The sequence below is a fragment of the Protopterus annectens genome, chromosome 12.part0 (assembly GCF_019279795.1).
Source record: "Protopterus annectens isolate FY-2018-M chromosome 12.part0, PAN1.0, whole genome shotgun sequence".
In the NCBI taxonomy this organism is placed as follows: domain Eukaryota; kingdom Metazoa; phylum Chordata; order Ceratodontiformes; family Protopteridae; genus Protopterus; species Protopterus annectens.
The window spans coordinates 1544426826-1544452254 of NC_056746.1; positions in this window are offsets into that span (position 1 = coordinate 1544426826).

The window sequence follows — 25429 nt, forward strand, 5'->3', positions numbered from 1 at the left end:
AAGTAGAAATGTCATTTACTAAAATACAAAGCTTTCAAGTAGAACTCTTCTTCAGTGTAAGAAACATCTTTTTTCTTACACTGAAGAAGAGTTCTACTTGAAAGCTTTGTATTTTAATAAACAACTTTTTTACTTTTTGAACAGTGGACTTCTGGTTTGGTGTTTTGTGCTTTGCATTTTTTTACTTTGAAGTTCTTCAGCTACTTGGGAGGTTTGTTTTGGAAGGTTTGTTCTTGGAGGCAGAGGCAGGCTAACTAAGAGAAAACAGGGTGTCACTTATCTGGTGACATATGAAGATGATCCTTTTGCTTGCAATTTTATTCTTTGCTTTAGAGTGTGGGTTAGGTCATGCAGTGGGTTACTGGAGGCCACATAGCTAAGGGGTTTTGGTAGCATGAGCATCACTATGCCATTGATGTGTGTGTGTGTGTGTGTGTGTGTGTGTGTGTGTGTGTGTGTGTGTGTGTGTGTGTGTGTGTGTGTGTGTGTGTGTGTGTGTGTGTGTGTGTGTGTCAGAGGCCATGGGATCAACACAATGCACACCAGAGTGGGATCAGACATGCTAGTGTTACCATTAGGACTTTTAGTTACTATATGTTTAAAAAAACAAGAAAAGAAAAACAACGTGAAGGTTAATGGATAGTAAACAGGAGTGAAGTATGTGACTTTGGTTGCTTAGCTCAAAGTAAGTGTTGGTTATTCTTTTACACTGCGTCTGTTCACATAGGACTAGTATAAATTTGGGTTTAGCACATTTTATTCTAGACTGAATGCATGCTTGTTTCTGTTGGTTCATTCCAAGACAATTCATGTGAGCTAAGTTCTTTTTATAATGTCTCCTGAAATGCAAAGTGCATGCACATGTTCAGGTAATTACTGGGCAAGTTTGTAAGTTAGGTCAACCACAGGAGTTCTAGTAATGGTCTACAGAGGGTGGGCTCAGTATTTTTCTAGTTGTTGTCTGTTCATAGATGCAGTTAAGTTGAACTGCAAGGCTCTGTTGCCCTCAGTTCCTCAAGGCATTAAGGCCGTCAGCTGTAGTGCCTGAGGTACAGGATTAATTCCAGTTACCTACTTCTCCCAGTTGGTTTAAAGAAAACATTATATGATTGTTTGTACTACTTCCTGCCTTGCTTGTATGATAAGTCTTCTGAATGCAGGGTAAACTTTGCATTTAGGTTAAAATGGGCTGCAGGGTGATCATGAGACAATCACTTGGCCAGATAGGCTATATAGTGAGGATATATATATATATATATATATATATATATATATATGTATATATATATATATATATATATATATATATATATATATATATATATATATATATATACACATATAAATTATGCACAAGCAGTTTGTGTCAAATATTTGAGATAAATAAATAATAAATAAATAAATAAATTAATTAATTAATAAAAAGAATATAGACAGGAAATGCAACATAATAAGGGGAAGCCAGTGGAAGCATGGGGAAGCTGAAGTACTGGCAGTGATTTTGCAAGCTGAGAGACAGAACTGAAGGAGTACCAGTGGTATCACAGCCCACCTGAGGTAATTGTTCTATTATGAGTCATGTGGGAACATGTATGCTCAGCAGGTAGCAAATGATGGTTTTAGAGGTCAGAATTTGTTGTTGGTAAAATGGAAGGGCTCAATAGATTGAGGCTTGTTAAAGAAACAAATGAAAGTGGGCAGGGTGATGTGCCCCTTTGATGATCCAACTTTTGAGACCTATGGGATATCTTCCCTGGGGTTAGTGATTAAAAAAGCTGGGTGAAATTTGCTTGAGTTATCATTTGTCATTTCCTGAAGAGGATCTGGTTAATGATCTACTGATGACAGGGCAGTGAAGGCATGGTGTGCATTGTCAGATGGTGCTATGAGCATCATTAGGTCATTTATTGACCCATGGGTAGTGAAGCTGGATATCCAGTTGACACTTCAGTTGTACTGATCAGGCACCAGGACTGGTGTTAGCTGGGAATGTCTTTAAAAGGTAAGTTTTACTTTGACATGGTAATGCAGACGGGTTGTGCAGTGACCTGTGCTACGTTTGAGAAGTTTTGCTCAGAGCCACAGTGGATATGGCTGCAGAACGACACAGCTGGGAGGGCAGTTCACTACTTGGATGATTTTCTCCTTGTAGGTGAAGGGAAAGAAAGTGTGTCCAAAGCAGTGTTCATTTTCTTGTAAGTCTGTGATAATTCCTTTGGCTATGGATAAGTAGGAGCTGACTAAGGGTATAACATGCTTTGGTCATGAGGCAGATGCTGGGGAGGGCTTGTTCATGCTACTGCAGGGCATGTTGGTTAGGTTGACACAACTTGCTTGGGGCTGTTTAGATTAGACAATGTTAGGGTATGGAAAAAAATTGAGCTTTTGAGATTGTTTTCTTTTGTATGTACAGCCATGAGGCTGAACACTGTCTTTTTTAGGTTGGCAGCTAATTATTTTAGGGCCAAATTATAAAAGCATCACAAAATGAGAGTTAGCAGGATAGTTAAGGAGGATTTGAGAGTGCAGAAAGTGTTTCTTAGAGGCTTCAATGATGTGAATATGTAACAGGAGAACTGGGTATCATCTGATGATCTATAGCTTTACACTAATGTGGTGGGAGGCATGGACATGGGTGCATATTTACAAGGGAAGTGGTTTGTGGCCACTTGGCCAAGTGATTGGTCAAAGGAACTGAGGAAGAAAATCATCCGTTGGAGTTGATGCCAATTTTGTCTGCAAATTAGGTATGCAGGGAAGAGCTAGCAAATAAAAAAGCAATTGTTCATTATGATAATGAAGGTGGAGTGCAAGTTTTGACTTGTAAGGCATCTAAATATGTTTCTATACAATTATTATTCAGAAAACTGATTTTGTACTGCCTGAGTATCAGTTTATCATTGTCTGCTTTTATTTACTTGGTACGTCAAATATAGATGGTGACAGTCTATCCCAATTTCAGTTTCACAGGTTTTGGGCTGTCATGCCAGATTCAGTTAACATAAAATGCTTTTTGGAAGGAGAGAGAGTTGAAAAAAAACTGAAACATATTTTTGTTTATGTGTTAGAAAAATTCAGTATATTTATGTTCTGTGCATATATTTTTTCACTAGATTTTTTTGATGTATGTATCCTTTAAATATATAGTCATGTGATTATCATGTGATCATTATGGAATAAGGTTTTAGGCTTAATATACTTTGAGATTACCTATGTGTTCATTCTGAAGAAGTCCTGTAGATGTTATAAGATGAAAGCACTAAATTAAATTCATTTTGTTGGCAATTATTTTTTCCTGGTTCTAGTTGCTTTTTTACACAATTTCTGGAATTGTTTTTTTGTTGTTGTCTTTGTTCAGTTTTTATCTTTCCCAGAAATAGCCATCAAATAATCTACCCAAAGTAGAGACAATTTAACTGATTAATTTACTATGCACCAGGTTCCTGAAACTTTCACTACTCTATTTGGGCACATTACCTGGTCTTACAGGTTATTCAGTCTTCAGTTGCTGTTTTAGTTCAGCAGATTAATGGAACCTGAGGATTTATTTGAACCAGACAGAATATAATATCACAGAAAATCCTGATGCCCTTGATGGACATTCAGAAATCCATCCATCTACTGCCATTGCACTGCACTTGGGCCTAACAAGTATACATTGGATTAGATTTTAAATAAACCAAGTAAGCCTTTTAGCAGATTCCATATTATTTCTAATTCTAGACTGAATACTCCCCTAGTAGAGTCTAATTTTAAAGGTATTTTAAAATACATTACAAAAAATGTTAAGTATTAGTCTTTGATTTATGACAATGTTTACTTGGAACATTGTATCTCTATGAAAATAGTTCCAAAAGTTCTTAAGATTTATAACTTTCCCAGTGGTATTACTGCCAGTGACCCTTTTTATAATTAAATGGAAAGTTTTTTTCAACCAGACCGAGTTGCATTTACTGAAAATGTTAATAAAACACAATGAGAGTTTAATTAACTTGTTCTCAGTTTAATTAATTTTCTCAGTGATAAGCTACTGAACTTACTTAACAAACTGAATAGGCTAACAATGTTAAGAACTCTGAAGCTGAATAAAAAGATGTTTTTATCTCCACTGACAGACATGCTAAAATCACTCCTGACTGAAAAAAGAAGAAAATCACCTGAGATGTAGAAACTTAGAAAAATAGTGCAGCCTTCCCTCACTCACAATTTATCATAACAATTAACCAGAATGGTGTAAGTTCTATAGGGGGATTTAAGAGTGCATCATCTTTTTAAAAAGGGGAGAATGAAGTGTTTGTCCCACTGAAATCAAAGAGGATTCTAAACTGTCGAGTGCATGTCAAACAGATCAAGGAAACATCATCATCCACCAATGAATTTTCATTCACCTCAAGGTCAGAATTCTCAAGGGAGAAGATGAAGCAAAAGTCAAGGACAACAGACAACCTGAATGGGATTGATGAACCTAAGCAGTCACATCATGAGGAATACATTTTTAACTAAACAAGCAAGACATTTTCTTTACAACAAATAGAGCTTTTCAAACCAGATTTTTTTTTTAGTGCTTGACACAGGAGCCAGTAAAGTTAATTGTACAGCTGACCTGAGAATTTTTTCTAGGAAAATGAATTTAGCAAATCTTTAAAAATAAAAAATATACTGTAGCACTCTAGAAAAAACATTCTTGTTACAATCCTCCTTTGCTGTCTACCTTACAAACATTTTAGGACACCAGTGAACACTAGATATGTATTATGTTTGACAACACGACCAAAGAAAAATTCTGTAATTTCAACAGGGAACAGCACAAAGCTTTACAATTGCTATTGGACAAATGTCTGAAATTTATGAAGGCAGATAAGGGTAATGGATTTGTTATAATACGTCAAGCAGATTACATTCAAGGAATGAAAAACATGTCATCAAACAAGATGAATATAAATCTTTATAGTATTTTGATATACACAAACTGTACAAACACATTAATCACATACTTTATGACTTATTAGATTACGATTACATTGAATCTTTTATTTTTCAGTTTATTATTTATATTTTGAAACTCCCAAGCTCGGAATGCTTTTTGGAATACCTAAGGTATACAAACCTGGGTTCTCTCCCCAATATAAAATTATAGTTTCAGCAGGAGGAAGTGTTACTTGGGGGATTTTTATGTACCTTGCTAGCATCTTGACCCAACTAGTCCAAAAGTAACGAAATTATGCTTTTTAATTTAGATTTTAAATGTTTGTCTACCAGTATTCCTGTCTATGATGCCACACAATATGTTAAGATGTACCTCATGACTTTTCCTGAGCATTCCAATCTGTTTATTAAATTAACGCTGTATATATGTTATTGGAAGTACTACTAGAAAATTATTTTTTATATCTAACTTTAAATATTATCAGCAAGTACATGGAGTGGCTATTGCCTCTCCTTTCTTTTTCAGCCTGGCTTTAGGATGTGGGATTATTACTTTTTATCTCATGTCAGCCTTTTTTCCATAGTAACATTGTACTTAAGTTATGTTGAGGATCCATAGTTCATCTGGTGAGTTTCTAGACAGGAATGTGACTGCTTTGTTAAATTGATTAACTACCTTATTGAAATTCTCGCTAGTACCATTGGATTAAAGGTTAACTTTTTGGACATTGAGCTAGCCATGCGTTGTTTAACAAAATCATTTAGTAGCAAAATTTGCAGACAAGGTATACTTATTAATAGTTATTTCTACCATAACAGCAATGAGAGATTTATGAAATGTAAAATCCCTAGGGGCATATGATTCAATCCTCCAGGCTTACTATGAATAATGATATATATTTTTAAAATAATTTGATACTACAATTGCAATGTTTACCTCCAGAGGGTATGATATAGATACTTCACACAAAACTGCTACTGACATTATTGCTTTGAGATCAGAATATTATCCCCAGTACCCTTTAAAGGCTTAAATTCTGATAAAGTTGTTAGATTATTTACCATACTGCTTTTTCATATCGTTAAATAATAGATGCATTAGGAATGTTATAATCAGCGACTGGAACATATTAAGAAGTAATTCTGAACTTATTAAAGTTGCAGAGGATTGTCACAGGTTTGTTTATACAAAATGATTTAATTTTAAGAATATGGTACAACAAAACAGGACTAAGTTGCACTTACCTATAACTAACAAACCAGACAGATCATATAAGTGTGGTCAGTGCAATGTCTGCGCACACATTGCAAAAGGAGGATTTGTATTGTTGCAGCATATAGATTGAACTACACCTATAAGTTGTTACTATGACTCCATTTGAGTGATGTACATTGCATTATGCAATTGATGTGACTGCTTCTGTCTTGGTATGACCACATAGAAATTATCTATGAGAAGAAAGGAGCACCTATATGTTGTAAAAAACATGGAACAACAACACTCTTTCTAGACACAGTAGAATGTATAAGAACAACTCTTAAGTTTTCATGTAGTGTAATAGACCAGGAACCCAGTGATTACAGGGGAGGGAATTACAAGAAAAAAATTGAAACCAGGGAAACTAAGTTGCAAATTTATTTCAACACAGACTGGTTCAAGGGTATTAAATGATGCAGATAATATAAAATGTTTTCAGGATGAGAGATTGTTGTGAAAACAAAGAAAATAAACACATTTACAAAGATCCTTATGTTTTAGAAAATGCAGTATATTTATGATTCATGTACAACATATTTTACTTGAATTTTTTACTAGATTATTTATTTATGTATCCCTTAAAGGAATAGTCTTTTGATTATCATGTGATCATCATGTGACAGATTTTTAGGTTTTATATCTTCTGTGATTACCTATGTGTTCATTCTGAAGAACTGTGTATGTTATGGGATGAAAGTGCTGAATTAAATTCATTTTATTGGCAAATTGTGTTTTTTTTTCTCAGACTGTTATACTGTTAATTCAGCTGCTTGGTAATTACATAAACATCACCAACTTATGTATGCTAATGCTGTAAATACTGTACATCTGGGTCCATGTTCAAAAGCAGTTTTTAGAACTATTTTTTTCTGAAAATGGTTTGAAATAAACATTTGTTTTGACAAACAAAAATGTGATAGCAAGCATGTATGCCTATGGATGCAAGTGAACAATTTTTTTCCCAAAAATATTTTTATTTATTTTAACCAAACAAAAATCCAGTAAAATATTTACAAATACATCTAAACAACTACATACAATGTCCATAACAATATACATACAAAGTAGGAAAAACATTTACCCCCGGATTCTGCAAGCCTTGCACTGCATGCAGAATTACTGCAGGAGCTCCAGCAGGCAATATGTCTGCCGTGCGATCCAGGAATAACCTGTAGGGGAGTGCATGAGCACTCCTGCAGTAGTCCTGTCCCAGACTCAGCCCCTGTATGAAAATTACCCCATTTGCAGGAGAAATCCATGCAAATGAGGTGAATTTGCAATCTAGGAAGCTGGAAACCGGCCATGCAGGACTATTGTAATCTGCAGAAATGTACTCTGCCAGTAACGGAGTACATTTCTGCAAATTGCAAAACGGAGCCATGACAGCTCCAAATAAAGGGTGGATATCATGTAAAAAGCATGCCAATAGCCAACTATAAGGCCATTGACATGGAAAACACTTGGAAAAAAAAAATCAATTTTTATTTTTTTTTAGCCGATCTCAGCTGTTTAAGAATAGGGCAGCGGTGCGCAAATGGGATCGGCGGGGGGGATAAGAAAATAAACCTAAAATAAGCATTCTAACTATTACTAAGTGGCAGGCAGAAGACAACATGGCCAATGAATAGTGGTTGCTAAAGGGGGAGACTCAGTGTGGGACATGTAACTATGCATAAGCAGGTAATCCTATGCAAATGAGGGGAATGATAGCGAATCCCAGATTTCCCCTGCATGATAGTCAGCTCCCAACAGTGTAAGAGCAAGAATAGCTTGGTGCAAGCCTAGGAGCTAGCTGAAATCATAGGGGTGTGTGTCAGGCATACTGTGAGTGGATTGGAGCCCTGTGGCTTGGGTTTGCTCCAAGCTTAGCACAGCTAAGCAAGGGGTTGTGCCTGAGGTTTCCTAGCACTCTTTACATTGCCTAAGTGGGTGTGCACACCGCGCACCGGGTTTTTCAGGGGGAAAAAAAAGTAAACCAGGAAATAGCAGCTGTGTGCGCATTTGAGCATTGTGTTTGCACGCTGCACCCGGGCTTAAACAGGAAGGCAATGGGAAGGGAAAACAGCAGTAGGAAGGTAATCTAGGAGAACTAGCATAGCTGACAGGTGAAATGTATCAGAGTCAGCCAATTACACAGGCAGCAGACCAGCCCAGCCCAGAACACTACTAAAAACTACGCAAACACCTTTCCCTCTGGTTTTTCCCATACTCTACACCACTGGTCTATACAAGCGGGGAAGTTTTAACAAACAAAACAATAAAATGATAGGGGCTGCAATAGCTGTCATGCAACAATGTGGAAAAGGCTGAGAGTGGTGAGGATGTGAATGCTGTTGACCAACCCACAGTGAGGAGACAGAGAAGAGTGTGCAGACCCAGGGTAACCTACCAGGGGCTACATGAGCTGGAGATAGTGGAGTGCTATAGGGTGGACAGGGACCTCTTACAGCAAATTGTTTAGCTGTGCCTGCCACGTCTGACACACAGAACTAACAGAGGGGAACCCATCCCAGAGGATACCAAGGTATGTGTAGGCCTAAGAATAATAGCTACAGGTACCATCCAAAGGCTAACTGGGAATATGATGGGGATCTCACAGGCGTCAGCATCCAGGGTACTCCACCAGTTCCTGGATGCCATGTCAGCACATGCCAGTGAGCACATATATTTTCCCAACACCCGTGAGGTATTGGCTAGCAATATGCAATGGTTAGACCAAATAGCAGAATACCCTGAGGTAGTGGGTGCTATAGACTACACACACATATGCATCAAAGCACCACCAGGTGAACAGGGTAAGGTCTACATCAACCACAAGGGCTTCCCCTCCATCAACTGCCTGGTCATGTGCGATGCCCAGGGCATAATAATGAATGTGTGTGCTGGCTGCCCTGGAAGCTATCACGATTCCCACATCTGGCATCTGACGCAACTGTACCAGAGATTTGCCAATGGGAACATCCCTTATGGTCACCTAGTGGGGGATGATGGTTAGTCACTGGAGCCGTGGCTGATGACACCCATCAGAAATGCACACACACCCGAACAAGAACTCCATAATGAGGCAAACGCACAGACCAAAATTATAATAGAGCATGTGTTTGGAATGCTCAAGTCATGGTTCCATTGCCTGGATACATCCGGTGGAGCCTTGCAGTACTCACCAGCTACATGTACCCAAATTGTGATTGTATGGCCTATGCTACACAATATGGTCCTGCAGGAAGAGCTGCAGCAAGAACAGTACAGGGCAGGGCCACACAGCCCCCCACCACTGCCAAGGCCTGCACAGGTACAGAGTGACTTGGAGGAGGAACAACCTGAGCCTGCCCCAGTAGGCAGAAGGAGGCATGCTCAGTATGCCCTGGCCTTGGCAAAGAGGCAACATATAGCACATATACTGACACAGGAGGGACCCAGGGAATGACACCTCTCTCTGACTCGCACATACAGTAAAAGTGATGCCAAACATGACACTACGTGTGCTCAACCATGTGTAGGGACTGTACTATGTGCATCTGACATAGGCAGCCCTGCAGCACCACCCTCAATACAGGGACACCCACAAGGTAAGTCACTCAACCTACCAATTGCCAAATGGAGTAGAATGTGTTGTTACCTGTATCTATGGTATGTATGTGAGCATGCAAGGAAATCGGGTAACGGAATGGTATGCCACCAGATAGTAGACACCTATAGTGGCACCATGAGATCTGTAACAAATACTGGTGTCACCACAGTAGCCAGTACTACACAGGGTGAAAAAACACACTGCAGGAAATGTGCTGGGCCACTTGTGTGTCCATATGACTCACACATGCCAGTCAGGGAGGTTCACATACCCAACAACAGTCTCAGCCAGCAGGGCAGGTGTAGACAAACACAAACAAAGGCTGTGCTATCGCCTCTGAATGATGCCTATGGCAAACTCCCCCCACCAGGCCTACACAGACAGACTACAGCAGGTCAGGCAGTGGTTAATTCTGAAGGGTAGGAAGTCAGAAAATAATATGTAAGTCAATCAAATCTAAGACCTGTAGTACACTGATATGCCTCTAGTCAGCATAATAGGTTAGAATACAGAATGGAATGGAGTACCTGACATACCATTACAGTCATAACAAATGTGTACAAGTGGCAGGTGTGCCCCCCCAATCCTGTGTAGAAATGTAATAACAGTCAGATGTGCCCTCCCAACAGTCAGGTGTGTCCCCCCACAATCCTATATAGAAATGTAGTAACAGTCAGGTGCACCCCTTCCCCCAATCCAGTGTAGAAATGTAGTAACAGTCAGGTGTGCCCCCTCCCAACCACTGTGTAGAAATGTAGAAACAGAAAGCTGTTCCCCCTCCCCCAATCCTGCATAGAAATGTAGTAACAGTCAAGTGTGCCCCCCTCCCACAATCTTCTGTAGGAATGCAGAAACAGTCAGGTGTGCTCCCCCCAAACCTACTTAAAAATGAAGTAACAGTCAGGTGTGCCTCCCCCAAATCTATGTAGAACTGTAGTAATGGTCTGGTGTGCCCCCCCAGTCCAATGTACACACGTCATAACAGTCAGGCGTGCCCCCCCACAACCCTATGTAGAAATGTAATAACATGTATGTGTAGGTACAATACCAGTGGAGCACAAATGCACAGAGGTGGCCAAGGTAGCAGGATAGGTTGTAGCATCTGCACAATATGCAGGCAGGTATGTGTGTGTTAGGTTGGTGTGTGTTTCATATTGTGTGAGAGTGGTCAGTATGTATGCATGTTGAGGTAAGACCTGGTGGCCATTGCCCACTACTGCTAATGACAAGGACAAGTCCTTACAACTGCAGTGCCAAAGACAATACCCACCAGCATAACACATGCTAGCAGTAAGCCATTGTAAATGTATGGTGGTAATATGTGTCACCATCTGAAAGACTGACACGGCATGGCTGTTAGGCTAGATATACAAGCAGTACACAGGGGGAAGTACCCCAGACATGCAGTATGTATTGTGTCACTGTGAAATGGAGACACCCTTGGAATTGTACATACAGGTGTTCATCACATTATCTGGTCCAGTAGTAGGGATTATCGGTGTTGTCTGCCCAAACACTTGCATATCACAAAGGAGGTAGGACTGATGTACTGGGAAACAACTGATATACCTGCACATGCCACCATAACTGGAATGCCCAAGGCATATCTGTGTGTCAGATGCAAGTAGTGTCCATAGCACACATGCACCCAGCTCACACAACCACCACCCACAGGTACCTCTCTGTTCGTATCCCTGCTGTGGGGAATAGGTACAATATGACCCCACCTGTATATGGCAATAGTGAATGAATGCAGCATGCAGTGCAGGTGTCCCATGCAGGTGTGTCACTAGCCATAGGTAGCACCCTGCCAGCATCCAAACCACCTGAACAAGACTGATAGAAGGTATTGGCATGAACACCTAGCACACCTACCCCCTCACCCCAGGGGAATATATTGTATGGTGGTCTGAAATTGTAGGACTGACAGAATGCAATGTCCTGCCACACCTGTCCCACATTAACACCTAATGGCCCACAGGCCTTTGCCAAGGGCCTGTGTCTCACACATACTGCAAATGCATATTATGTCACGGACATCCAAATAACAACATAACACACTCCACATAAGCCATATGCAAGGCCATGTGGACAAACCACAGTAACATGTCCACCATGTCCCAATGCATGAACCATGGACCAACACCAACACACAGCTGTGATGGGGTGATAACCTTAGGGAAAGTATCAGAGAATGTATGCATAATGTATGGAAGAGGTTAGAATAACAGAGGGGGTGGGAGCATGGGCAGCATGGAATGTGCAGGGTCAGACACCAAGCTGTGTGCACACACTATCCCTGGCTGCATACACATAAATGGGTGGCTACATACCTGCCCATACACCACAATAGGGGTAATGTCCTGACTTATGGCCCCTGCCTCTGGGTAACCTGTGATAATCTGCACAGCTGTGAGGTATTGCCACAGCAATATAAGTTCATACTGTCATGTCGATGGATGTACAAGTATGGGATCCCCTACCAGCACTGTACCAAGGTGCTGAACCAGATACACAGACCCAGAAGCAAGTGTCTGCAACTCCCCCTCCAGAATGGCATAACTTACCATGAATATGTAGGCATCTGCCCACAATACCACACACAGCTGCAGTCCCCCTTGTCCCCCAATGCATCATTGTGAGAAGGAATGTACACCTGACAGTACATGAGGACAGAAAATATCACAGTGTATAACAGTACACATGTCTGAATATCTCTGCTAACAGCAGTACCATGTAGCTGAAGCAGCACAGACACAATCAGCTACAGTACACACTATCCCCTGTACACTTTTTCCCCATATTGCCAAATGATCGACGGATAACCTGCAGAAACAGTTTGCTACCTGTAGGTGTACAATACAAAGGTCTGCACTGGAGTACAAACTACCTGGAATCGATCCACACATTCAATACAGAAGGGCATACTGGGCATGCTCACATACTTAGAGAAATAAAGGCAATGTCAGACAACAACATACTGAAAGGTCATACTGGGCATGCTCACACACTTAAACAATTGAAGTCCATGTCTGCAAACAACAGTGGACCATACATATCTGGAAGTTGCAGATGTTAGTGCAGACGCTCCTCAGTATGCACCAGTTATGCTTTGCACACATAGTGGATCGGAATACAGACGTGTATCCAAGGACAACACACTATAATAAGCCAAAAGCAGACATACATGGATGTGTGGAAGAGAGTGACTGTGACAAGGAGCCATCTATTTTGAGGCCTGTCCCACCCAGCACACAAACAAATGGCTACAACCACATGAGGTCTAAATGTCACTCACTGTAGACATCAGCCACCAGTATCTGTCAGCGATACAGACTATGTGGTGCAAGTGCTAGCTGTGCAACATGACTGTATAAGGAAGTAGTCATCTAGCAGCTGTATACACGTACCTGTGGAATATAACCCCGCGTGTGCCCACATGTGATGTGTCAGCCTCTAGATGAATGGGTTATAGCTCATGCACACACACTGCCCTCCCCATAGCTCAACTATGACAAGCCTGCTGAGGTCATCCATTTTGAGATACACCTTTGGGAAAAATGTAGCCAAGTAATCTCTGTGGCATGTCCTAAAACTGAGTACTGCTGTAGTGTGATACACTAGTTAGATAGGAGTTCTAATCTCAGGCATGGCAACTGTATGTGTGTCTCTGTGTAAAGAGCAATGCTTTTTAGGCTAGTCACACTCATTACAATGCAAATGCCCTACTTTGGCAAGGCTGCTGATGTCATTCACTGTGAAATACACCTTTTGGAAAGTTATAGCCCAGTAATCTCTGCAGTGCATCCTATAACTGCGTACTGCTGTAATATGACAAACTAATTAGGTAAGAGTTCTAATCCCAGGCATGGTAACTGTGTGTGTGTGTGTTTGTGTGTGTGTCTCTGTCTGTGTAGAGAGCAATGCTTTTTAGGCTAGTCACACCCACTACAATCCAAATGCCCTACTTTGGCAAGGCTGCTAATTTCATTCACTGTGAACTACACCTTTTGGAATGCTGTAGCCCAGTAATGTATGTTGCGCATCATGTGACTGCATGCTGCTGTAGTGTGATACACTAGTTAGATAGGAGTTCTAATCCCAGACATGGCAACTGTATGTGTATCTCTGTCTGTGTAAAGAGCAATGCTTTTTAGGCTAGTCACACTCACTACAATTCAAATGCCATACTTTAGCAAGGCTGCTGATGTCATTCATGGTGAAATACACCTTTTGGAAAGCTGTAGCCCAGTAATCTCAGTGGTGCATCCTATAACTGCATACTGCTGTAGTGTTAAACTAGTTAGGTAGGAGTTCTAATCCCAGACATGGCAACTGTGTGTGTGTGTGTCTGTGTGTGTGTGTGTGTGTGTGTGTGTGTGTGTGTGTGTGTGTGTGTGTGTGCGTGCGTGTGTGTGTGTGTGTGTGTGTGTGTGTGTGGTGTGTCTCTGTCTGTGTAGACAGTGATGCTTTTCAGGCTAGTCACACTCATTACAATTCAAATGCCCTTCTTTGGCAAGGTTGCTGATGTCATTCACTGTGAAATACACCTTTTGCAAAGCTGTAGCCCAATAATCTCCGTGGAGCGTCCTATAACTCTGTACTGCTGCAGTGTGATAAACTAGTTAGGTAGGAGTTCTAATCCCAAACATGGCAACTGTGTTTGTGTTTCTGTGTAGAGAGTAATGCTTTTTAGGCTAGTCACACTTACTACAATTCAAATGCCCTACTTTGGCAAGGCTGCTGATGTCATTCACTGTGAAATAAACCTTTGGGGAAAGAGTACTCCAGTAATCTCCATGGCACATCCTCTAACTGTGTAGTACTGTAGTGTAATAAATTAGTTAGGTAGGAGTTCTAATCCCAGACATGGCAGGTGTGTGTCTGTGAGTGTGTGTGTGTGTGTGTGTGTGTGTCTGTGTGTGTGTGTGTGTGTGTGTGTGTGTGTGTGTGTGTGTGTGTGTGTGTGTGTGTGTGTGTGTGTCTTTTTGTCATTCGTATCCTGTGTGGAGGTGGCTTTGAGTGTGTAACATCTGGACTCATTGCGGAGCGGGTTTTGCAAATTTCTTATATGGTAGCCCTAGTATATGTCACAATGTCCACCGTACAAGGATAACAGATGTGAAATAGCTGAGAGGCTGGGGTGCAAATCAATACCCCTACATGTGACATCAAGGCCAGTTGAACAAAGTTAGCAACCCTTGTATTACCCAGAGAACACTCTCTCAACCCATGTCTCATCCACACACACACACACACACACACACACACACACACACACACACACACACACACACACACACACACACACACACACAAACACACTTGCCTAGGCAACATCCGCTATGTTGGTAGCATCCTGCATATTGCCCACTGATAGTAACCATGGTGTGATTGCAGTGGGCTACAGAGGGCATGGCAGCCTGTCCATCAGTCCAATAGGCATGTACATACAGACAGTGCACTTTCCCAGTGTTCCCCACTGGACACCTGCAACATTTGTGGTGCCATAAAATGTGATCCACAATGGACATACCATGCCTGAAACACATGCCCTGTATGGACAGATGCCACTGACACAAGGGAATACCTGTATCATGCTATCAATGTAGTTGCAGGGAAATGGATAGTGAATACAATATCCACCTGTGTGGGAAAATCCAGACACTACACCCCTGAGCCACACTGCAGACCATTGTCATGTGGCCAGATGCCAAGGTATACCCATCACCTAGCCTTGTATAACCATCTGGCACAGCAACCACTACACACCCGTGAAACAATGCACCCATGCATGTCAGTACTGGCACCCTGTGTCTGTGTGTGTGGTGTATGATGCCTATGACCCCATTCTTACTCACTACAACCCTAATTGGCATACTGAAGCATGCTGCCTGATGTCAGACACCTCCACATACCCTTTGCCCATATAACCTCTGTGTAACCCCTGTGGTGCATGTGATACCTGCACAGTACTGTGTTGTGGCAATCTAACTAGTGATAAGTTATATTCTTGACCCTGCCAAGTGTGTCAATGTGTGTGGGTCCCTGTGAGAGTGTGACTGTGTTGACGCTGACACCTGTTCATGCGGACAGGCACATGTACTACACCTACTGTATAGCTAACATATCACTGTTGCAGATGTCACTCATCATCACATATATGTTTGGAGGGCTCCTCAACATGTAACCTATGTGGCGCATCCAATAACTGCATAGGCATGTGATAGCAATACATAGTCAGTCAGGGGTTTGATACCCTGTACTGGTAGGTGTGTGACACAAACATGCTTAAGTTTTACTCTCCCACTCCTTCCTGGGTTATCTTTGCCTCTGTCTGCCTCTCTTACCCCCTCTCTGTTGGATGTGGAGACTTACGCCTGCTTTGCTTAGGCAGCAGCATGTGTATTGTAAGTGATGCTCATCATCAGCTGATGGCCTCTGCACAAATTGCAGCCCTCCTCTAGCTGATTCCATGTGGAACAGCTGTGGTAACATTCCCATAGCCAATTTCATGGAAACACACTCCAATATCTAGGAACAACATGTTGGTGTTGGGCCTTTTCATTGACTGTGAGCAGGAACTAGATCTGTTGTTTGGCAAACAGCATCACAGATGGATTGGGGATTTACCTCTAACAACATACACTGTGGAAACAGGCCAACACCAGGAGAGGGATGTGCCTGACTTGACTACAGAGTTTAAGTGCTGCTATACTGCATTTGGTGTAATGTTGGTTTAACAAGGAGTGTGTGGATATGGCTGTCCTACATGTTTTAATACCTTGAAACACCAAAACACGCACAACTGAACTAAATAAAGAAATGCCAAGAAAATGACGTGAAACAGAATTAAAGCCAGAAACCACACAACTTTTACGCGTTTCGTTCACATTTAATAATGCATGAAATTCTTCAGAAAAGTTGTTTCCATTGTGACTATCATTTATATACTAATTAAATGAAATCACATGACCATAACTGACCAATGTTTTTTAAAAAAAAAAAAAAAAAAAAAAAAAAACTCAATTAGTGTCATAAAATTGTTCACTGCAAATATATAAAAAATTTATACACAATTCTTAAGTGTATTAAAATACAATTGTGTTACATATAATAGTAAAATATTTAATATTATATTCTATTTACTTGTAAAAAACATTTGATGTTAATAACATCATTTAACCCAGGTGGCTGATCTGCATTCAGCAAGATCTGCCATAAAGCTTCCCTACATTCTAGATAAACTTTATAGTTTCCAGAAAATAAGTCATCTTTTACTCTTTCCAAAACTGAAAATCTAAACTTTTTGAATTCTGTACAAACCAAAGCATGCCTTGCAAGAGCATTAGACATGTCTTTTTTCTTTATAGCTAAATTGTGTTCGTAAATGCGCCTATATAAAGCCCTAATTGTTTTGCCTATATAGAAATGTTCGCATGAATCACATACAGCTAAGTACACCACATTGTGTGTCTTACAAGTGTAGTACCCCTTAGTGTATATAGTCTTTCTTAAATGTTTGAAGAAAATAAAACTATTCCCTGATATGTACCTGCACTGTTTACAATTATTGCAGGGAAAAGTACCTTATACATCAAATGTTTTTTTACAAGTAAATAGAATATAACATTAAACATTTTACTATTATATGTAACACAATTGTATTTTAATACACTTAAGGATAGTGTATAATTTTTTTATATATTTGCAGTGAACAATTTTATGACACTAATTGAGTTTTTTTTTTTTTAAAAACATTGGTCAGTTATGGTCATGTGATTTAATTTAATTAGTATATAAATGATAGTCACAATGGAAACAACTTTTCTGAAGAAGTTCATGCATTATTAAATGTGAACGAAATGCGTAAAAGTTGTGTGGTTTCTGGCTTTAATTCTGTTTCACGTCATTTTCTTGGCATTTCTTTATTATGTTTTAATACCTGTCATGTCAGTGCTATGTTTATGAGAAATCTCCATCTGTAGGGTCATCTGCAGACTGGACAGTGTGTGGTGCCTTGTGTTTCTTGTGTTACCCACAGAGCACCTATCTGTGAACTGCAGAAGGTAGTGTGAGGATTGCAGTCAGTAGATGTTGACAGCCATGAGAGTTACTGACTTCATATCACTCATAGGACATATGCTGCAACAAACCCTGTTACAACAGTAAATGTATGAGGTTATCACAGCAACATGTCAATACTGGCCCTGTGTTTGTGCCTCCAGCCTCAACTCTGTCAACCTTTGTACATATGGCATGCAATAAGAGGTGCATATGTTCAGTACACCATATTTATTGACATCATATCTGATAACAAGCCAGTGAGATATCAGATTGCTACACGTGTTATATATAGTAGGGGTTATATTTGAGGACATAACCTGGGCATTCTGTGGTTGTGTGTACAGTACTGAGGTTTGTGTACTTATGGTGATTGTCAACAGTGTGTGTATTCTGAATATGTACCTTGGCCTGTGTACAGACTGTGGTAGATGTCATTGTTCTTGATCCTGTTCTATCTGATGTTACATGCTGCTCCACTTTATGTTGCCCTATTGGCTTACATGATTGTAGGGCCAGACACACACATGTCCCATACCAGAGACAGGCATTGGGCCAAACTGTGTAGTGGCCCAGTATATGTAGGGTTAGTGTGTGAGTAGCACATATGAGGATGGTGTTGGTCAGATAGTCCATATACTGTAATATTACGCTAGCTTGCCATATATGGCTGTGGCTGTGTTCACATTGGTTGTGGTTATGCACTTTCACACAGGTGTCTGTTACTCTGTGCTGTGACATGCCTGTTGAGCCTGCTATCTATGCAGGTACATGTGTATTCCCCCATAAAAAATGTAGGCCAGTGTTGAGGCAGTCTGCCTGTAGCCTGCACACTGCTTTGTTACATGCCTAGCAGCTTATTGTACTTACCCATTGAGATGTCATGTCCAGATACTTGCCAGATATACTGCTGCCAGGCCACCATAACAGTCATGTATGTCAGACAAAGCAGTGGGATGCTGTACAAATGTATGTCACTAACTAGTGGGTAGTATGTGGCCATGGCAACTCTGTACCAGCGGTTATTATGTGTCAGGACAGACAGGAGTGTATGAATGCATAACCTATGGGGGCAAATGTATACCAGTATTTACATGATATACCCATCTACATGGCTGTTAACATCCACATTTTCGGGCTTGGTCCACATGTTCTGCACTATGGGGTTCTGTGCATACCTCTGGACTGATCAGAGTGTGTCAGACTGTCCACATATATTGGCCATATCTCTTTTGTAGTCCACAGGAGCATTACTGCCCTAGCAGTGGTATTGTACTATGATGTCCTTAGGATGTCTGTCAGTAGCAAATGGTGCACATGTTAAAAGCAGATGTCACCTCCTACACACCCCATGTCTGTGAAGACAATCCCTATTACAGTAGCAGTAGTCTACAAATATACCTGCAATACATACCTGACATACCCTTGCACTAAGATGTTGGGACTATTGGGGCTGAGGTAGGGCTCCACTCCATGTTCAGGAGATATGGTGAACATATATGTATATATAATTATACATATATCTATATAGATATACACACACACACACACACACACACACACACACACACACATATATATATATATATATATATATATATATATATATATATATATATACCGACATACATAGATGGATTATATATATATATATATATATATATATATATATATATATATATATATATATATATATATATATACATATAAACACTCAGATATATACATATACAGACCAATATATGTCTACACATATACAAATAGAGATACATATGCACATATACATATGGATATCAACATATATATTGACAGTAATAGGTATATCAGACTAGATATGTATGCAGATTTAATTATAGATATCTACATATATACCCACATAAATAGGCATATCTGTACACATAGGATGTGCATACATATTTAGCTATATATATATATATATATATATATATATATATATATATATATATATATATATATATATATATATATATATATATATATATATATATATATACACCTATATCTATATATACATATATGTGTATGTATACATAAATATATATATATATATATATATATATATATATATATATATACATATGTAGAGATATACATATGGCCATATATATGTTGCACTATACAGATGTGTATACAGACATATGTATGAGTATACATGTCTATGTACATGTATACATATATAGACCTATTATATCTATATAACCATATTTTTGTCATATGTAAACCTCATGGTTGTGCACACTCTTCCAAATGTATCTCACTGTATGTATCTGCAATGTGTACATTATGATAAAACAACATATGTGAGGCAACAGTCATATTAATAACAAGGACTATACAATTTAGGAAGTAAAGGCAATTGTTCAGTACTACTCAATATGTGTATTGTCAGCTATATTGGTAAAACAACAGCTGTCTTCACAGTGGTCATGGCGTAGTGCTTAAGTGTTGTGACTTTAGTGTACAGGGTCCTGGGTTCAAGGACTGTTCATTTTGTTGCTGGGCAGAACAAGGGCTGTCAGAGAGTGGTTAAGGCAGTTTTGAGCAGCTTTAAGTGGGTTTGCGTGGGTTTGCGCAAAGCTAAGCAGTGCTAAGCTATGGGTAAATGTACGGGAGCTTACACAGTGTAGACTTCACTTACCAATGCACAAATTAGCTCAGCTGTTGTATTGCAGCAATGTTGATACTTGCTAAGCATGGCTTAACCCTGATAACCAGATCACACCACCCAGTCTGATAACATAGCAGGGTAATGACATCTGCAATAAGTGTATGTAATGCCATGTACACTACATGCACCTATGTGCTGTCATTACAGTAGCAAGGAGTGTGAGTGTCATGTGTGGGACACAGATGTATATGAGGCCTGTACAGCACTGTTATCTATGTGAATGTGTTACATACAGGGGTAGTAGCCCAGGGTATGTGCTGTCACACTGGCATGTAGTGTATCATGGCAGTACTACTGTTGACACTGCTTACCCAGGCAAGAGCAGAGTGCTAAATGTAGTATGACAACAGGCACACCTGCAGGCATAGCTGGGCACTGAGGCCTCCCTGTTGTATCCCTGATGTGTGAGTTGTGCCTGAGTATATACTCCTTACTGGGCAATGATCCGTCATGTGGAATGTAACTGTACGGTACATGTTAGGGAGAGCTTCTGACATGTAGATATGGCATACATATTGTTGTCAAATGTCTATCTCTCAACACACTCATCCTACTGCATAGCTACTTGCCAAACTGATGACTGTCAGTTCCTGTACAGATGTGCAGATGGCAGGTATCCAGCTGGGATATGTACAAGCAACCTAAGCTTGATTGACACTGACATGTCTGCCCAGATGTGTAAGAACATGCACATATAGGAGATGTCACCCTGTACACACCACATGCCATGTGTACCTCCACTACACTACCACAATCAACAGAACATGCTTGGGTATAGGTCTCCATTACAGACACTATCCATGTGTTGTAATGCATACTGCATACATGTCAACTTGATCACCTCAGTGGCCATGTGCAGGAGGCACATGGAGGATTGGCTGATGCATGTCATTCTCACCCTGAGGGTCACCACAGTAATGTCTGTCGATAGATTGCCTGCTGCCACCTGGCAAGTGGCAGGATACCACTGTACACAACCCCTACACAATCCATCTCCCCATGGACAATAGCTAGATACACAGCTATGACCACCTGCAGCGATGCAACCCTGGTACTGACACATGTGTTCATGTGCATGACTGAGTATAGCAGTGTCTGTGTGTTAGCACATCTGTACTTGGGAATTCCATGAGGGCCTTCACAACCAACACAACACCCATTTCCATAGTCAGTTGTGGCTGCTGCTGTATGGGACATTACATGTACCCTGTTAAGCTCCTCTCCATACCAGCTACACGAGCCTTGCAGTACCATCACAACAGTATTTTACAAATGGGTTGATAGGCATGGGATACCCATTGTGTTCTGGCATGTGTGTGTTGCTGTATCTGTAGGGTACAGCATTCTGAGGCCACATACTCCTATTACAATACCCACTGCCACACAGTAGTACAGATAGTGTTGTTGCTGCCCATAGGTGAGGCATGACAATGCAACTCCCTACTATGCGTGTGGCATGTGCATTAGATGCATAACCCTGTAGTACCACTGTTGGGGTATACTATGGGTTGTATTACAGTTGCAGCCAATGTGTGATGGTGGGTATGGCAGAGTGTCATCATGGGATTCAGGGAGTACAATATCCACTGGGGGATGTGGGTGCAGTACCATCACAACAGTATTTTACAAATGGGGTTGATAGGCATGGGATACCCATTGTGTTCTGGCATGTGTGTGTTGCTGTATCTGTAGGGTACAGAATTCTGAGGCCACATACTCCTATTACAATACCCATTGCCACACAGTAGTACAGATAGTGTTGTTGCTGCCCATAGGTGAGGCCTGACAATGCAACACCCTACTATGTGTGTGGCATGTGCATTAGATGCATATCCCTGTAGTACCACTGTTGGGGTATACTATAGGCTGTATCGCAGTTGCAGCCAATGTGTGATGGTGGGTATGGCAGCGTGTCATCATGGGATTCAGAGAATACAATATCCACTGGGGGATGTGGGTGCTGTGTACACTGTCACTACACCAACGTACACCATGTCCCATGTACCACGTTATGGTTACCACTGTCACCATCAACCATACAGGTAACTGGTACTGCAATCCTAGCTAGTTATGCATGTGCTGTGTGCAGCCTACCTGTAACACATTGAACACACGGTTAAGTTAGTTAGTAGAGATAGGCCCTGGTATCTCGGATGTGTGTCTGCCTGTTAATGTGTATATGAAGGTATGTCACACTATGTATTGTCCATATACACCCATTACATTTCCCATTAGCATACTATACATATATGGGGATGTTATGCATGTAACATGTAACCTGGGATACACCTCACCCAAAATGCTGTGTGGTGTGTGCAATGTAAGCCTTTCACTTCATTATCACTACATAGCTTGGTAGGGGTCTAGTTCCTGTGTTGCCAAGTATCAGTGTACGTGTATGTGGATGAGGCTACATCAGGTTACAGGGTATACACACCTCAGTGGGTCAACTGTCCATGTGGCTCAGGCAATAACCATTTTAGTAAACTGTGATATGTGTTCAACTGTACCCCAGTTATGTCTCAGCCATGGTGTCACCACAGTGCCATACCCTGTTGTGGAATATGACTATAGACCATCCTCGTGCTGACACATGTACAACTACAACACAAATGTGATAACATTGTAGAGACCACAATCAACCAGTGTTACTAACAGCTATAATGCATCATTGCTGGATGGCTACACTACCTGCCATATATGCATTGCACTTTACTCCTTACAACATGTTACATTGCAGTACTGTGGTACACTGTAGTATAGTCACCGTGTGCATCAGAACCATATTAGCCTGTCCCTGCATTGATGGTATGGATGACAGGGATGTGGCACAGGTATCATCATATGCACAGGGTGTGATGTTGGTTTGCCAGAGGCCAAGGGTGTGCCATACATTTGACACCGTGTGTGTGTGGGTGAGGGGTGTACTGCAGGGAGCTGGGTGTTGTGCTGTGGTGTGTGTAGGTATGGAGTTGCCCTAGTTGTGTTTCAATAATGTGTGGGTATGCATGCACACAGTTCTTCCATGTGGCTGCCCTACACAGGTGTTTATGGACAGCTGCAGGCCATACCTGGCAGGGTGTGCAGTTCACTGCCTCTGGCCATGGACACAGGGACTGTGCCTGCCAGGGGTTCCATGGGTATGTCCAGGTACAGGCCTCGATGTGCTACTCTCACCTGCTGATAACAAATGTCTGCTGGTATCAGGCCTTTCCTGGGACTGAATGTCCACTGGTATCAGGCATTTCCTGGGACTGGCCAGGACCATGTGCATGTAACCTGCTATGGTGTGGTGTGGACAGCACCCCCCCCACACTGCCGGGCCTGGTATTGCCAATATGGGAGCCTTTTGGTGTTCTAGCATGTCCACGTTGACTACCAGCTGTTGGTGATGATGCCCTACGTCCACCACCACACTCCCACCACATGTTCAAGCATGGACAGACCACAGTTGATGAGGGCCATCATCTCACCAGACCATCTATCCATGAAATCAGTTAATGCACGGATGGTACCAGCCAGTTCAGGGGCATTCTCACTTGCAGATGTGAGAGCAGCCTCAGGCCCTGTCTGGTGTAATGTTCCATACGTGCCTGCACCACCATGACAGCCTGAAACATGTGCCTGCTGGTACCACTATGTTGCCTCTGCCAGGAGCATGATGCCCAGCGGCCCTACCCTGGGACATCCACCTATGTGGTGCCCTGCCGGACATCCAGCTATGCCTGCTGTGACTGGACACAGTAGGCATGGTTACCACACTTTCCTCTGCAGTGCCACCAAATGCCAGCTGTCCCTTCACTATGGCCACTGGTGATGGGCTATGTATAGGCACTGAAACTGTGTGCGGGGTTGGGTGGCTAAAAGAGGAAGGTCAAATGTTAGGGCAGTGTCGGGCCCTGACAACACCACCTGTGCCTTAACAGTACTATCATCATCTTCTGTGTCTGCTTGGACACCAACATCAGATTGCATGCAGGAGGGACCCTGACCCATCTCACCACCTGTGGGGTAAAACAATAAATTCACTTTAAAACCTGTACAGCATTGCCTAACAGTACACACACACACACACACACACACACACACACACACACACACACACACACACACACACACACACACACACACACACACACACATACCTCTGTAATACCTACCTGTCCATGGCTTTACAGACAGTCCCACATATATGTCCATGTGGTATCCCATCCTGCATCACACTTGTTAACATACACACATTGATACCACTCATTAACATATCAGTCCTCTAAATGCCTACACAAGCAGTCACAACACAAGGCCTGTTACTATATTACCTGCCTAACCTGTGTGTAGTGGTTTTACATTGCCTCACTTCTGTCATTTGGTATGCACACTCTGTATGTCTGGACATCATGAGCATGGCCCCTATATGTGTGGGCTACTATGTTCTATCCATAATATCACGCACTGGTGTGTCATGTGTATGTAATCCTCAGTACATGCCAGATATGCTTCTCATTCAGCCTATCATGTGACAACTGTAATATACGGATACACTCCCTGGTGTTGACTAGTACTTCCCCAATGCATCAGTAGTGCTGCATACGTGGGTTGTAGGTGACCTCTCTGCTGAATGTGATATTAAGGGTGTACCTGGGGTCTACCTTCCCTCTCGATGCCTGTTCCATGCTACAGACCATATTATACTATCAGCTGTCCTGTGATTACACACATGACAACTATTACTGGTCTGTAATGTGGCAGTCCATGTACATGTACTGCATGATCCCAGAGGGAGGTACTGCTGTAAGAACACCCCACAATCACACATGTACATACATGGCCAGCCACACAAACACACACATGCATACAAGCATCCTACATGCATCAACCTCCCTCCACTTCACCTAAGTGACCCTACAGACAAATTAACTAC